The sequence below is a fragment of the Pleurodeles waltl genome, chromosome 11 (genome assembly GCF_031143425.1).
Source record: "Pleurodeles waltl isolate 20211129_DDA chromosome 11, aPleWal1.hap1.20221129, whole genome shotgun sequence".
Lineage (NCBI taxonomy): Eukaryota > Metazoa > Chordata > Amphibia > Caudata > Salamandridae > Pleurodeles > Pleurodeles waltl.
In genome coordinates this window covers 901264102-901276899 of record NC_090450.1, presented here as the reverse complement: position 1 = coordinate 901276899, position 12798 = coordinate 901264102, and the positions used below count along the sequence as shown (strand labels likewise).

Below are 12798 nucleotides of genomic sequence, written 5' to 3'. Positions count from 1 at the left end.
GTAACCGTTGGGGGTGGGGGTGGGAGGGGAAGGCAGAGACAAATGGGGAGTGAGTGGTTGACTCTCCGGTTATGTTAAGTCTCAGGGGCAGGCCATAAGGTAGAGCACATAGAAACAAATCAAACAAAGTAGCAACCATAACTGAACAATACTAAACAAGTGGAAAAGCAACATGCAACCACCCATACATTTTAGAAACATATAAAAGGCTCATGGCTACCAGTGGGGAATGTGTGCGGTGTGACAAAACATGTATCCCTAAGCGGCGCTATGCTTAAGAGCAAAAACAGTGCTTCACCCCGCCTAACTAAACTAGTAGGAAAGGAAGAGGAATGTACAAACCAATTAGCACAGCATTACTGCAATGTCTCACAAGCCCCATGAGATGTCTGAAATAACAGAAAAAGAAAGCCAAAATGCATAACAGATAGGTTAACCAAGGTAATCAGCCGTCTGTGAAGTCACATGTGGAAATGTCATGGAATTTGGCTGTGAGGGACAAGTGAACGTGAAGCTCTCATTACTAGACTAATCTACACCGGACAAGGGGGACCGTTCACGAAATGCGGCAGCAGTTTCTAATGCCTTTCTGTGCTCAACAACCAATTGTTCCAAGTTTGGGTGCTTCGCTGGCGTGAGGAGTGATCACTTTGTTTGCCCCTACGTTGACAGTCTCTTCCAGTCATGCTGGGAGCAGCTGTATCACCGCAAATATTCTGGCATGAAGAGCTTAGTCCTGACTACTCATTCCAGTCCCAAATGTCATTAGGATCCGTGAAAAATTTCGACTTACCATCATGTACCACATGGAGTGTAGCAGGGAAGAGATGCGAGAATTGGAGTCTCAGCTCACGTAGGTGCAGTTTTAGCAGCAAGGAAGGAGTTTATCTGCCGTTGCACCAGCAAGGTATAGACTGGAAACCGCAAGATACGTGCATTGTCCACTGTCAGATCTTGCAGTTTGTGGGTTTCACTCAATACGGCATCATGGTCGCAGTAGTTCAGTCATCATAGGCCTAGGGCTCGAACACAGGGGAGGATGACGGCTAGGTACTCTGTGGGCTCTCTGAACAGTAAAAAAAAAAAACAAAAAAAACAAAAAAAAAACACAGCGTAGACTCTGCCAGTATTGGACAAAGACCGGATTTGGGCCCTCTGTTCTCAGGGAGGCCTACTATGTGAATGATGTTGTGGCAAGAGCGTCACTTGGCATCTTCGGCCTTCTCTTTTAGCAAGTGGATTTGTTTCTTCATAGTCTACAGACATTTATTTGTGTCCTGTACCTTAGGTTATAGAGTGAGGATGTTTTGTTTGGCGATTCAAACCTTGTTGGCGAGATTATAATGGTCAGCCTGTAGCAACGTGAAGTCAGCAGCAAAAGAATCTACGCGATGTTCCAATGAAGTCCGAGAACCTTTAATGGCTGTCAAAACCTCGTCCTATTTGCTGTTGATAGAAGTGGCCTCCTGTGTCGACTGATGCGAGTCTGAGGCAGGTGAAGAAGCTGAGTCTTTAGAAGGCCAGATGGACTATGGGTGCCAGAACAGAGGCTGCTCATGGTAGAAGGCCAAGGTGATGAAATGTAGTTGACCAAAATGAATAAAAAATAAAAAAAAAAGGCTGCAACAGTGAGGACCTGCTTGCGAGCACCATGGAGGGATGGGAGTCCAATACAGCATGAGCAGTCCAGTCCATAAGCCAACAGCCACAGGGCCTGCGTGCACCGATGACGTGTAGCACGAGCAGGTCCAAGTTGAGCCCTCCGAGCAAGTGAGCATGGCAAGTGTGCTGGCCAGAGATGGGTGAAAAGTATCCAGAAGAGGTATCCGCTACAGATAAACTGTAATTAGCCTCTTATGTGGACTGGAGACTTCCGCATTGGCCTGAAGTGCAAGGTGGACAGGGTCCAGGCGTTTGTGACCTAGCGAGCAGCAGAGGCAAAGTAACAGCCAAGTACTGGGTCCAGGAAATAGGCACTGAAAGAAGGAATCAGCAAATAGCAGCCAAAGGAATATTCAGGCAGCTAGTCCAGTGAGTAGGAGTCTCTGGGAGGTCACTCATATCCGAGTCACTGCGCGGCATGTGGGCAGCAGCAATAGCAGGCAAATGGTTGTGGTTGCAGGGCAAAACCAGGCATAGCAGCTCAGTGTACAGTTTTACAATGCCATTAGCAGATGCAGTACCCTTACTAATCCAGAACAATCCCAGCTGGGCCAGTTAACAGGTGGAGTCAGTGTATACTATGTTGGCACCAGTGAAAGGGCATGCTTACGTGCAAGGAGGGGGGGGTGAGCAGATTCCAGACTCGATCATAAGTAGGCAGGATCACATACAGATCAGTGTGGGAGCCCGCCCTGCAATAGGGAGAGAGTGAAGGAAAGCAATTAACGTGCACTCCTTACCTATGCCTTGAGGAGTGTATATTTTTGTAGGCTTCCTGGACCCAGGTGCCATGCTCTCAAGAGTACGGCATTCTATGGAGCTGATGAGTAGTTGAGGATAGATGCTCCCACTGTCGGGATGTGGCATCAATCAGTGTCTTGGAGGCTGCAGGCCAGGGCCTCAAGCCTGCTGCATGACCCTCGTGGCACATTGCACACCCTAGGGAAGGGAGTGATGCCACGCTTCAGCACCAGAGCAACTCCTAGCGTGAGAGCTGGCGGGTGCCTCTACATGTGAAAGCACTCCCATCGGCAACCAAAGAGCTGCTGTGGCAAAGCCACACTGTCTCCGCTGCAAGCCAAGAGGATGGGTGTGCTCCTCTGTCCCGCCAGAGCCACGCCCATGATTCTTGGGGGTTGGAGGGGAGGTGGGGGGGGGGGGGGGGGGGGAAGAGTTGCTTTTAGGAGGCAGCCAAGTAGATGATCAATGACTCAGTTTTCAGCCATGTGCCAAGTTTGGCCGCGTCTGTATGGAGAGACCACCTTGAAGAGGTGAGGTGCGCCGTGGCCGGCACCTCCCTGCTTTTTTGGGCAGTCCTACGGTGTTGTTGCGGTACTGGTCACTAACGAGTAACCAATGAAGCCTGGATAGCTCTGGGTGGGGAGCAGGATTGTTGACAGGATGTGGGCATTGGGCGCGAAGCAAGATAACGTTGAAGCTGCCATATTCAACACGCAGACCACCAAGTCACTTCTGTTTCAACATTCTACTCCACTGTCACGGACCTGTTGTTTTGGTGCAACTTTTAAAAAGCAGTTCCCTTTGAAAGTAATAAAGAAGCTACCAAATAAATACTTTGTTTTTCACTCTGCCACATGTTGAACTTTAATATGTACTCTACTGAACAAATGGTAAAATATTAGTCCGGGTAAGCATATTAGACAAAACCTACTTTTCTTGATTAATTAATTGGACCTTGACTGTACCAATTTTGCTCTCTGTCATTGAAGGAGTCCTAAATATTCTGAGTGGAAATCTCAAGGAGATACCATATTGCTTGAACTCCATGGTAAAAAAGGTGCAATGCAAAATGTCAGAGTAGCCATGTTGTATGATGTGCATGCAGAAGGTTTTGATAGAGGACACTCTGAACAGTGATGTGTTACTGCCCCTTTTTACCAGAAGAGCAAGTCAACCTCCAGAAACAGAAGGCCTTGAAGTGGAAGTGTCTAGATTTCTTGATTAGTAATACTATCATACACTCAAGTGTTTCACTACAATGTAGATCTGTAGCTGCATGGAAAAGTGAAAGAAGGAGCAGCTTAATGTCTACATGACGAAATGGGAAGATAACTGAAGGAAAACATGGACTGGAAGAAGATGCAAAGATTGGCAGTGTCTAAAACGCAACAGCCAAGCTAGCACTCATTCGCCCACGTCAATCCCATATCACACCACACTTTAAGGAATTCCACTGGCTCCCGATAAACAAGCGCATACACTTTAAACTTCTCCCTCAGACCTACAAATCTCTCCACAACACTGACCCTGCGTACCTGAACCGCCACATTCACTTCCACCACCCTTCCAGACACCTCTACACTGTTACGAGCAAACACCCCTGCACATACGCAAAAGCAGAGCAGGGGGTATACCTGGAACAACCTCACAACAGTAACTGAATATTTTGGGTAACAAAAATTTTAGTTTTATGTAAATCAAAATAAAGTGCATGTAATTGTTTTACTGTTGTTTGGACTATCAAAATCAAAGCAAATATGAGGAAAGTGCTGAAATTTAAAGTGACAAGCGCAACTCCCACTTCTTATACCACCCTTGTCTTTCTATAATCAATCAGGAGGTTCTTGTAGAGCATGAAACTTGTCACCCCAAGGGGTCTCCAGGCGTTAGTGGGATGCTGTGAGCTTTGTCTGGCTGGGGACGTGGGCCTGGGCGAGGGTGGCTGAGCAGAGTTTTTCTGGTCTGTGGAATGTGAGGCGGTTGTTGATGTAGGCGTGTCCAGCGTTGTGGAAGGCTTTGTAAGCGTGCATGAGGAGTTTGAAGAGGCATCTTTGTTGGACAGGGAGCCAGTGGAGGACCCTGAGGTGGGGAGTGATGCTGGTTCTTCTGGGGAGGTCGAGGATGAGCCTTGTCACCATGTTCTGGAATGTATGGAGGTGGTTCACGTGCTGTTTGGTGGTTCCAGCATAAAGTGCGTTGCTGTTGTCAAGTCGGCTGGAGATGAGGGCCTTGGTGACTCTCTTCCTGGTTGAGATGGGGGATCCATCGGAAAATCTTGCAGAAGATATGGAAGCAGGCAGAGGAGACGGTGTTAATCTGTTGCTTCATGGTCAGTCTGGTGTCCAAGATGATCCTGAGGTTGCGTGTATGGCTTGAAGGGGTCGGTGGGGGACAGAGGGCGGGGGGCCAGAATGAGTTGTCCCGGGGAGGAGGGCTTGTTCCTGAAAATGAGGATCTCAGTTTTGTCTAAATTTAGCTTGAGGCAGTTGGTCCTCATCCAGGTGGCAACGTCGGTCTTGGTGGTTTGTGTGGTGATGGCATCGTCTGTGAGGGGTATGACAAGCTGGGTGTTGGCGTAGAAGATGATGTTAGGTCCGTAGGTGCGTGGATGCCCGCCAGTGGAGTCATGTAGGTGTTGAAGATGGGGATGAGGGAGGAGCCATGGAGAATGCCACACATGATGTCTTTGGGTGAGGAGACGAAGGGTAGGAGGAGGATCCTCTGGGTTTGGCCAAAGAGGAAGGAAGATATCCAGTTCAGTACGTTCTCTTCGATGCTGTGGAGTCTGGTGATGAGAGTGTGGCAGGAGACGGTGTTGAAAGCTGCCAATAAGTTGAGGAGGATAAGGGCCTTTGTTCCCCTGAGGTCGAGGAGGCGTCTGATGCCGCAGGTTGCTGCGATCAGGGCGGTCTCTGCTTGGGCCAGAAGCCGGTTTGGGATGAGTCGATCATGTTGTTGTGTTGGAGGTAGTCTGTGAGCTTGCGGTTGATGGCCTTTTCCAAGACTTTGGCAGAAAATGGGAGAAGCGAGATTGGGTGATATTTTTTTTTTTTTTAGCATGACTGGGTTGACTGATGGTTTCTTCCGGAAGTGTTTGACTTTGGCGTGCTTCCAGTATGGTAGCTGTGGAGATGGAGATGTTGAGGATTTCTTTGAGGGATGCTCCAATCACTTCTCTTCATAGGTTGTAGAGATGCTGCGTGCAGGGGTCCACAGGGGATCCGGAGTAAATGAAGGTCAGGATGGCGATGGTGCCTTCGGTAGAGAGTTGCTTCCATTCAGTGATCTGGGTTGGGTTGGGGTGCAGGGTGGGTTGGGTTGGGTTAGGGTGCAGGGTTGGTCGAAGTCGGTGGGCAGGGGATCTAAGTTGTTATAGATGATAGATATCTTGTGGTGGAAGTAGTCTGATAGCTTGTCACAGAGGGTTTGGAAGGGGTGGATTGTGTTCTCTGTGGAGGAGGGATAGCAGAATTCTCTGATGCTGAACAGTTTTTTGGCGTGGCTGCCACTTGCCTCAATGTGAGTGTGTAGGAAGTTGGCTCTGTATGTGCTATTTCAAAGTAAGGAATAGCATGCACAGAGTCCAAGGGTTCCCCTTAGAGGTAAGATAGTAGCAAAAAGAGATAATACTAATGCTCTATTTTGTGGTAGTGTGGTCGAGCAGTAGGCTTATCAAAGGAGTAGTGTTAAGCATTTGTTGTACATACACACAGGCAATAAATGAGGAACACACACTTAGAGACAAATCCAGCCAATAGGTTTTGTTATAGAAAAATATATTTTCTTAGTTTATTTTGAGAACCACAGGTTCAAATTCTACATGTAATATCTCATTTGAAAGGTATTGCAGGTAAGTACTTTAGGAACTTTGAATCATTACATTAGCATTTATACTTTTTACATAAAACACAAATAGCTGTTTTAAAAGTGGACACACTGCAATTTTGACAGTTCCTGGGGGAGGTAAAGTATTGTTATTTTTAACAGGTACGTAAGTCACTTACAGGTCTCAGTTTTTGGTCCAAGGTAGCCCACCGTTGGGGGTTCAGAGCAACCCCAAAGTCACCACACCAGCAGCTCAGGGCCGGTCAGGTGCAGAGGTCAAAGAGGTGCCCAAAACACATAGGCTTCAATGGAGAGAAGGGGGTGCCCCGGTTCCAGTCTGCCAGCAGGTAAGTACCTGCGTCTTCGGAGGGCAGACCAGGGGGGTTTTGTAGGGCACCGGGGGGGACACAAGTCCACACAGAAAGTACACCCTCAGCAGCGCGGGGGCGGCCGGGTGCAGTGTGCAAACAAGCGTCGGGTTCTCTGCTGATTTCAATGGGAGACCAAGGGGTCTCTTCAGCGGTGCAGGCAGGCAAGGGGGGGGGCTCCTCGGGGTAGCCACCACCTGGGCAAGGGAGAGGGCCTCCTGGGGGTCACTCCTGCACAGGAGTTCTGTTCCTTCAGGTGCTGGGGGCTGCGGGTGCAGGGTCTTTTCCAGCCGTCGGGAAATAGAGTTCAGGCAGTCGCGGTCAGGGGGAGCCTCGGGATTCCCTCAGCAGGCGTCGCTGTGGGGGCTCAGGGGGGACAACTTTGGTTACTCACAGTCTTGGAGTCGCCGGAGGGTCCTCCCTGAGGTGTTGGTTCTCCACCAGTCGAGTCGGGGTCGCCGGGTGCAGTGTTGCAAGTCTCACGCTTCTTGCGGGGAGTTGCAGGGGTCTTTAAATCTGCTCCTCTGTAACAAAGTTGCAGTTCTTTTGGAGCAGTGCCGCTGTCCTCGGGAGTTTCTTGTCTTTCTTGAAGCAGGGCAGTCCTCAGAGGATTCAGAGGTCGCTGGTCCCTTGGAAAGCGTCGCTGGAGCAGGTTTCTTTGGAAGGCAGGAGACAGGCCGGTAAGTCTGAGGCCAAAGCAGTTGGTGTCTTCTGTTCTTCCTCTGCAGGGGTTTTTCAGCTCAGCAGTCCTCTTCTTCTTGTAGTTTCAGGAATCTAAATTCTTAGGTTCAGGGAAGCCCTTAAATACTAAATTTAAGGGCGTGTTTAGGTCTGGGGGGTTAGTAGCCAATGGCTACTAGCCCTGAGGGTGAGTACACCCTCTTTGTGCCTCCTCCCAACGGGAGGGGGGCACATCCCTAATCCTATTGGGGGAATCCTCCATCTGCAAGATGGAGGATTTCTAAAAGTTTGAGTCACTTCAGCTCAGGACACCTTAGGGGCTGTCCTGACTGGCCAGTGACTCCTCCTTGTTTTTCTCATTAATTTCTCCGGCCTTGCCGCCAAAAGTGGGGGCCGTGGCCGGAGGGGGCGGGCAACTCCACTAGCTGGAGTGTCCTGCGGTGCTGGAACAAAGGGGTGAGCCTTTGAGGCTCACCGCCAGGTGTTACAGCTCCTGCCTGGGGGAGGTGTTAGCATCTCCACCCAGTGCAGGCTTTGTTACTGGCCTCAGAGTGACAAAGGCACTCTCCCCATGGGGCCAGCAACATGTCTCTAGTGTGGCAGGCTGCTGGAACCAGTCAGCCTACACAGATAGTCGGTTTAGGTTTCAGGGGGCACCTCTAAGGTGCCCTCTGGGGTGTATTTCACAATAAAATGTACACTGGCATCAGTGTGCATTTATTGTGCTGAGAAGTTTGATACCAAACTTCCCAGTTTTCAGTGTAGCCATTATGGGGCTGTGGAGTTCGTGTTTGACAGACTCCCAGACCATATACTCTCATGGCTACCCTGCACTTACAATGTCTAAGGTTTGGCTTAGACACTGTAGGGGCACAGTGCTCATGCACTGGTGCCCTCACCTATGGTATAGTGCACCCTGCCTTAGGGCTGTAAGGCCTGCTAGAGGGGTGTCTTACCTATACTGCATAGGCAGTGAGAGGCTGGCATGGCACCCTGAGGGGAGTGCCATGTCGACTTACTCATTTTGTTCTCACTAGCACACACAAGCTGGTAAGCAGTGTGTCTGTGCTGAGGGAGGGGTCTCCAGGGTGGCATAAGACATGCTGTAGCCCATAGAGACCTTCCCTGGCATCAGGGCCCTTGGTACCAGAGGTACCAGTTACAAGGGACTTACCTGGATGCCAGGGTGTGCCAATTGTGGATACAAAAGTACAGGTTAGGGAAAGAACACTGGTGCTGGGGCCTGGTTAGCAGGCCTCAGCACACTTTCAATTCAAAACATAGCATCAGCAAAGGCAAAAAGTCAGGGGGTAACCATGCCAAGGAGGCATTTCCTTACAGAGTGCTTCTTCCTTGGTCACCTTGAGTCGGTGGTGGTATCTGTTAAGGGCGACCCTGAAAGAGTCAAGGTTGGTGGGAGTCTTGTTGGATCGCCATTCTCTCTCTAGTTTCCTGCAGTAATGTTTGAGAAGTTCTGGGGTGAACCATTGGCTTTCTTGCTGCTGGTGGTGTTTTTCGGGGGGGGGGTGACTGTCTGTGGCTGAGGTGATGCAGTTGGAGAAGTTTTGGATGCAGAGTTCTAGGGTGTCTGCGGAGATGGTCAAGGGCATTTCTGTGACTTTGCCCAGGTTGTGGCAGAGGAGGGTGGGGGTGTCTCGTTGGGGCTTCAGGCAGTTCATTGATGGTGAAGTGGATGATGTTGTGGTCAGTCCATGTTACCGCGGTGGTGTGGGAGAACAGTGTGTGTCCTGCACTGTGTGCGGGGTGCTGACCATTTGAGAGAGGCCGATGATGCTCATGTTTTCAAGCAATGAGGTGGAGTTGGCGTAGTATGTATCTTCTAGGTGGAAGTTCACTACTCTCCCCTCCCCCAGGAAGATGTAGTGGTTGGAGTCGATTGTGGTGGGGCAGTGAAGTCCAGGATGGAGTTGCAGAAGCTGTGGCAGGGGTCTGGGGTGGGGGTCTGTAGTCGAGGGTTCCCTTGATGGTGGTATTGGTGTCAGGTTTGATCTGAAAGTTGAGGTTTTCCATTGTCGGTGGTGTCGTCGTCTGAGGAGTGGAGTACAGGGAGTCCTTGTAGATGATGCCGATGGTTTCAGTGATGAACATTGTCAAGAGTGAGGGTGTTGATGGTGTCCCAGATTTCTATGACTTGTTTCCAGAGGAATCTGATGTTGAGTACTGCGCAGTGGAGTTGTGGTTTGTCACCGGAAGTCCACTGGGTGGAAATTGCTGTGTTCCTACCTCACAGGAGAAACAGCAGTTAATGAAGGGGAAGAGGCCTTTTGTGGAGTGCGGTGCAGTGGTGCAACAGTTGGAGTTCTGTGTCTTTGGCATTAGCTTCCGGATCTCGTCAAGGGAGTATTGACGGCAGGCTGCAGATCCAGGGTTCCTGGCACTGGGGGCAGTCCAAGCATGGACAGGCACAGTCTGGGTGTTTTTATTCTCTCATCTCCTTACTTCTCTTCTATTCCTGACATTCGCAATAAACTAAAGACCTGGGTTTTTGAGTAAGCCCTTTGGGCTGGCATCATACACCTGCTACAGAGCACCTGGATACCCTAACGGGTGATTAGCATTCTATAAAATCACAGATAACATAACATTTAGTAAAAGGCAGTTTTCAATTGGGTAAAATGAGAAACATTGTTACAGAAGGAAGTAATTCAGACATTGATCTAAGTCTTACAGTCTTGCTGCGTGGATCATGTAGGACCACAGTGAATCCTGATTCTGAATAAAAACGAAAACATCTTGACATGGAACACAGCATCTATCTAGATAATGAAGAGAGAAGTTGCAAGACTGGGACAAAAGTGTACCCTGAAGACAGGAGTTCTATGAATTCCTTACCCTGCTTCAAGATTGCTTAGTGGCTAAAAGTGGGGACTATAGAGATGGCTTGAATGGCAAATGTCTGATAAAGTAGCATGATGGTTTGTTAGTCCAGAGGAGGTCACGTTGAATAGGCAAGCTCAAACATTTCAATATTCCTATATAATAATGTAGGTCCTTTTTGCTGGCACTCCGTCATGAACCACTGTGGATCTTCCTGAGTTACAGGACTTTGTGTTACAGGATAAGATGGTAGGATCTCTTCTATACAGCCAGTTCAAGATCTGGCTGTTATCGTCCTTGCCAGGAATTATGTACTTACTGGCTTGTGTTTCATATGTTGTCTGCTGCTTGCAGGGAGGAAGAGAAAAGAAGGTAGAATTTTGGAAAGGTATTTTGAGCAATCTTAGCATCATCACATCTGAAACCATAAATATTTGGAATACATTGGATGGGTGGGTTGACAGTTCTCCTTTCTTTCGAAAGTAAGAGGCCACTGGGCTAGTGATATCAATTAATTCTGCTTATTAGATGTTTTTTTACTGTCATTAGTCGTGCGTGGTAGAGGGAGCAGGTTACTAGTAATGAAGATCACAATCACGATATCCAGTTGCTTTGCTTTGGATACTTGTTATTCTGAATATATTTATGTAACAGTGGTTTGTATTTTTGTTTTTTGTTGGGCTGACATTGCAAGGCAGTAAATGTCTTAAGTAATATATGCCGAATGAGTGTAGTTCAAATCGCCTTAAGGTATATTTTAGGAAGCAAAAATTTTGCATTTTATATAAATCAAAAATAAAGTGCTTTTAAGTGGTTTACTGCTATGTGGCCTATCTCACTCAAAGCAGACATGGGGAAAGTGCTGAAACTTAGTGATAAGCGCAGGTTATTACAAATTCCCACTTTTTATACCACCAAACTCCTTTGTGTTTTTGCTTCACTCAGCTCACTCATGTATAGGAGTGGGGGTGATCAGTGAGTGTTTGCTTCAGAATCTGCTACTTTAGGAACGTTGGTAGCATTGATGGTTTAGTCCCATGCTTACCTGACAGATGTGAGCATTGCATTACTTCCCTGAAGACTCCCTGCTTTTATAAGAGAATCAGATAGGAAGGGTGCTTCAACCCAATTGTTAAAAATAATTCTGGCATAGATCTTAGTTTTTTTTTTTTTTTTTATCAATCTTGTTAGATATTTTGCAGTCATCTGAACCTATAGCAGGAGTACATTTGTTAACAAAATGTAGAGTTCATGATTTATGATTTTGCAGCATGAAATTTGTTCTGGATTTAAATGCTGGGCATTATTCCGCCATCTAGTGATTTGGTCCGGAATTTTCCCACTCATGTCTTCTGCAGCTCCATCAGTAACAATTACAACAGATGCCTCATGGATGGGGAGCACACATGAACTCGCTCAAAGTCAGAGGAGTTTGGAAAGCAATGGATGCAGTCCAACACATAAACTTTCTAAATCTAAAAACAGTATTCCTAGCCTTGAAAACCTTTCAGAAGCAGTTATTAGGAAAAAGTGTATTGATCCATACAGACACTACTAAAACAACGTTTTACATCAACAAAGAGGGGAGAAACACAATCTCTGCAGTTATCAAATCAAGCTCAACAAATCTGGAAATGGACCATACAAAAGAAAATATAATTATCAGCAATTCATCTTCCAGGAAGAACAATACAGAAGCGGACAAGCTCAGCAGACAGGCTTCTTGCTCACACCAATGGGAACTAAACTAGAAAGTACTCAAAATAATCTTTCAGATGTAGGGGACCCCAACTACATATCCGTTTGCAACACCAGACAACGCAAATTGCCAAAGCTTTGTATCCAGACAACCTCACCACCAGTCACTGGGCAATGCTCTGTCAATACACTGGGGCATTTGCTTACTATTTCCCCCCAATACCACTATTACACGGGGTGATCAACACATGCATAATGACTCATCTTAATTGCTCCCCAATGGGCGAGATAAACGGGGCTCTCAGAATTAATACAAATGTCAGAGTGGAACATTAAAAAAAAAAACTCCCAGTACAACAAGAGCTGCTAATAATGGAGGGAGGGAAATTTTCACCCAGAAACCTTAACCTTAGCAGCCTGGCTCCTGAGGACCTAGAGTTTGAACACTTAAAACTACCTCGAGAAAACAGTGGGCATACTTAGAGAGGCAAGGAAGCCAATATCAAGAAGATGCTAGTTCTGTGGGAACAATACTCCTTATTGTGCCTTAGAAGGGAGGTATTAAGAAAAAAATACAAAAGAATCAACAGTGCTGAAATATTTCACACACCTAATAGACTGCAAACTAACATATGCCTCCTTAAATGACATTTATTGTCAATAGTTGCTTACACAAGGGGTTGCATAGTGAGAAGTTTTTTCACAGCGCCAGTCACTAAAACGTTTCCTAGAGGAAGCCAACATAATCACACCACCAAGGAGGAAACTAGCACCTGCATCCTGTATGGAACCTGATTCTGGTATTAACTCAGTTAATGAAGCCACTATTTGAATCCTTGCACAAAGCATCACAAAAGGTGCTCACACTAAAGACAACATTTCTGGTGGCCATGACATGGCTCCGGAAATTAAACTAAATTCAAGCTCTCAAAATCCAAGAACCATATATGCAAATTCACAATGACAGAATTGTCATGAGGACAGA

The 12798-nt window shown here is 47.3% G+C and overlaps 1 protein-coding gene across 4 annotated transcripts in view; it reads left to right on the top strand.

Annotated features, from left to right (window-relative positions):
- TRAFD1 (TRAF-type zinc finger domain containing 1) overlaps nt 1-12798 on the top strand; it is a 175448-nt gene that overhangs the window by 42089 nt on the left and 120561 nt on the right. The window lies entirely within an intron of this gene.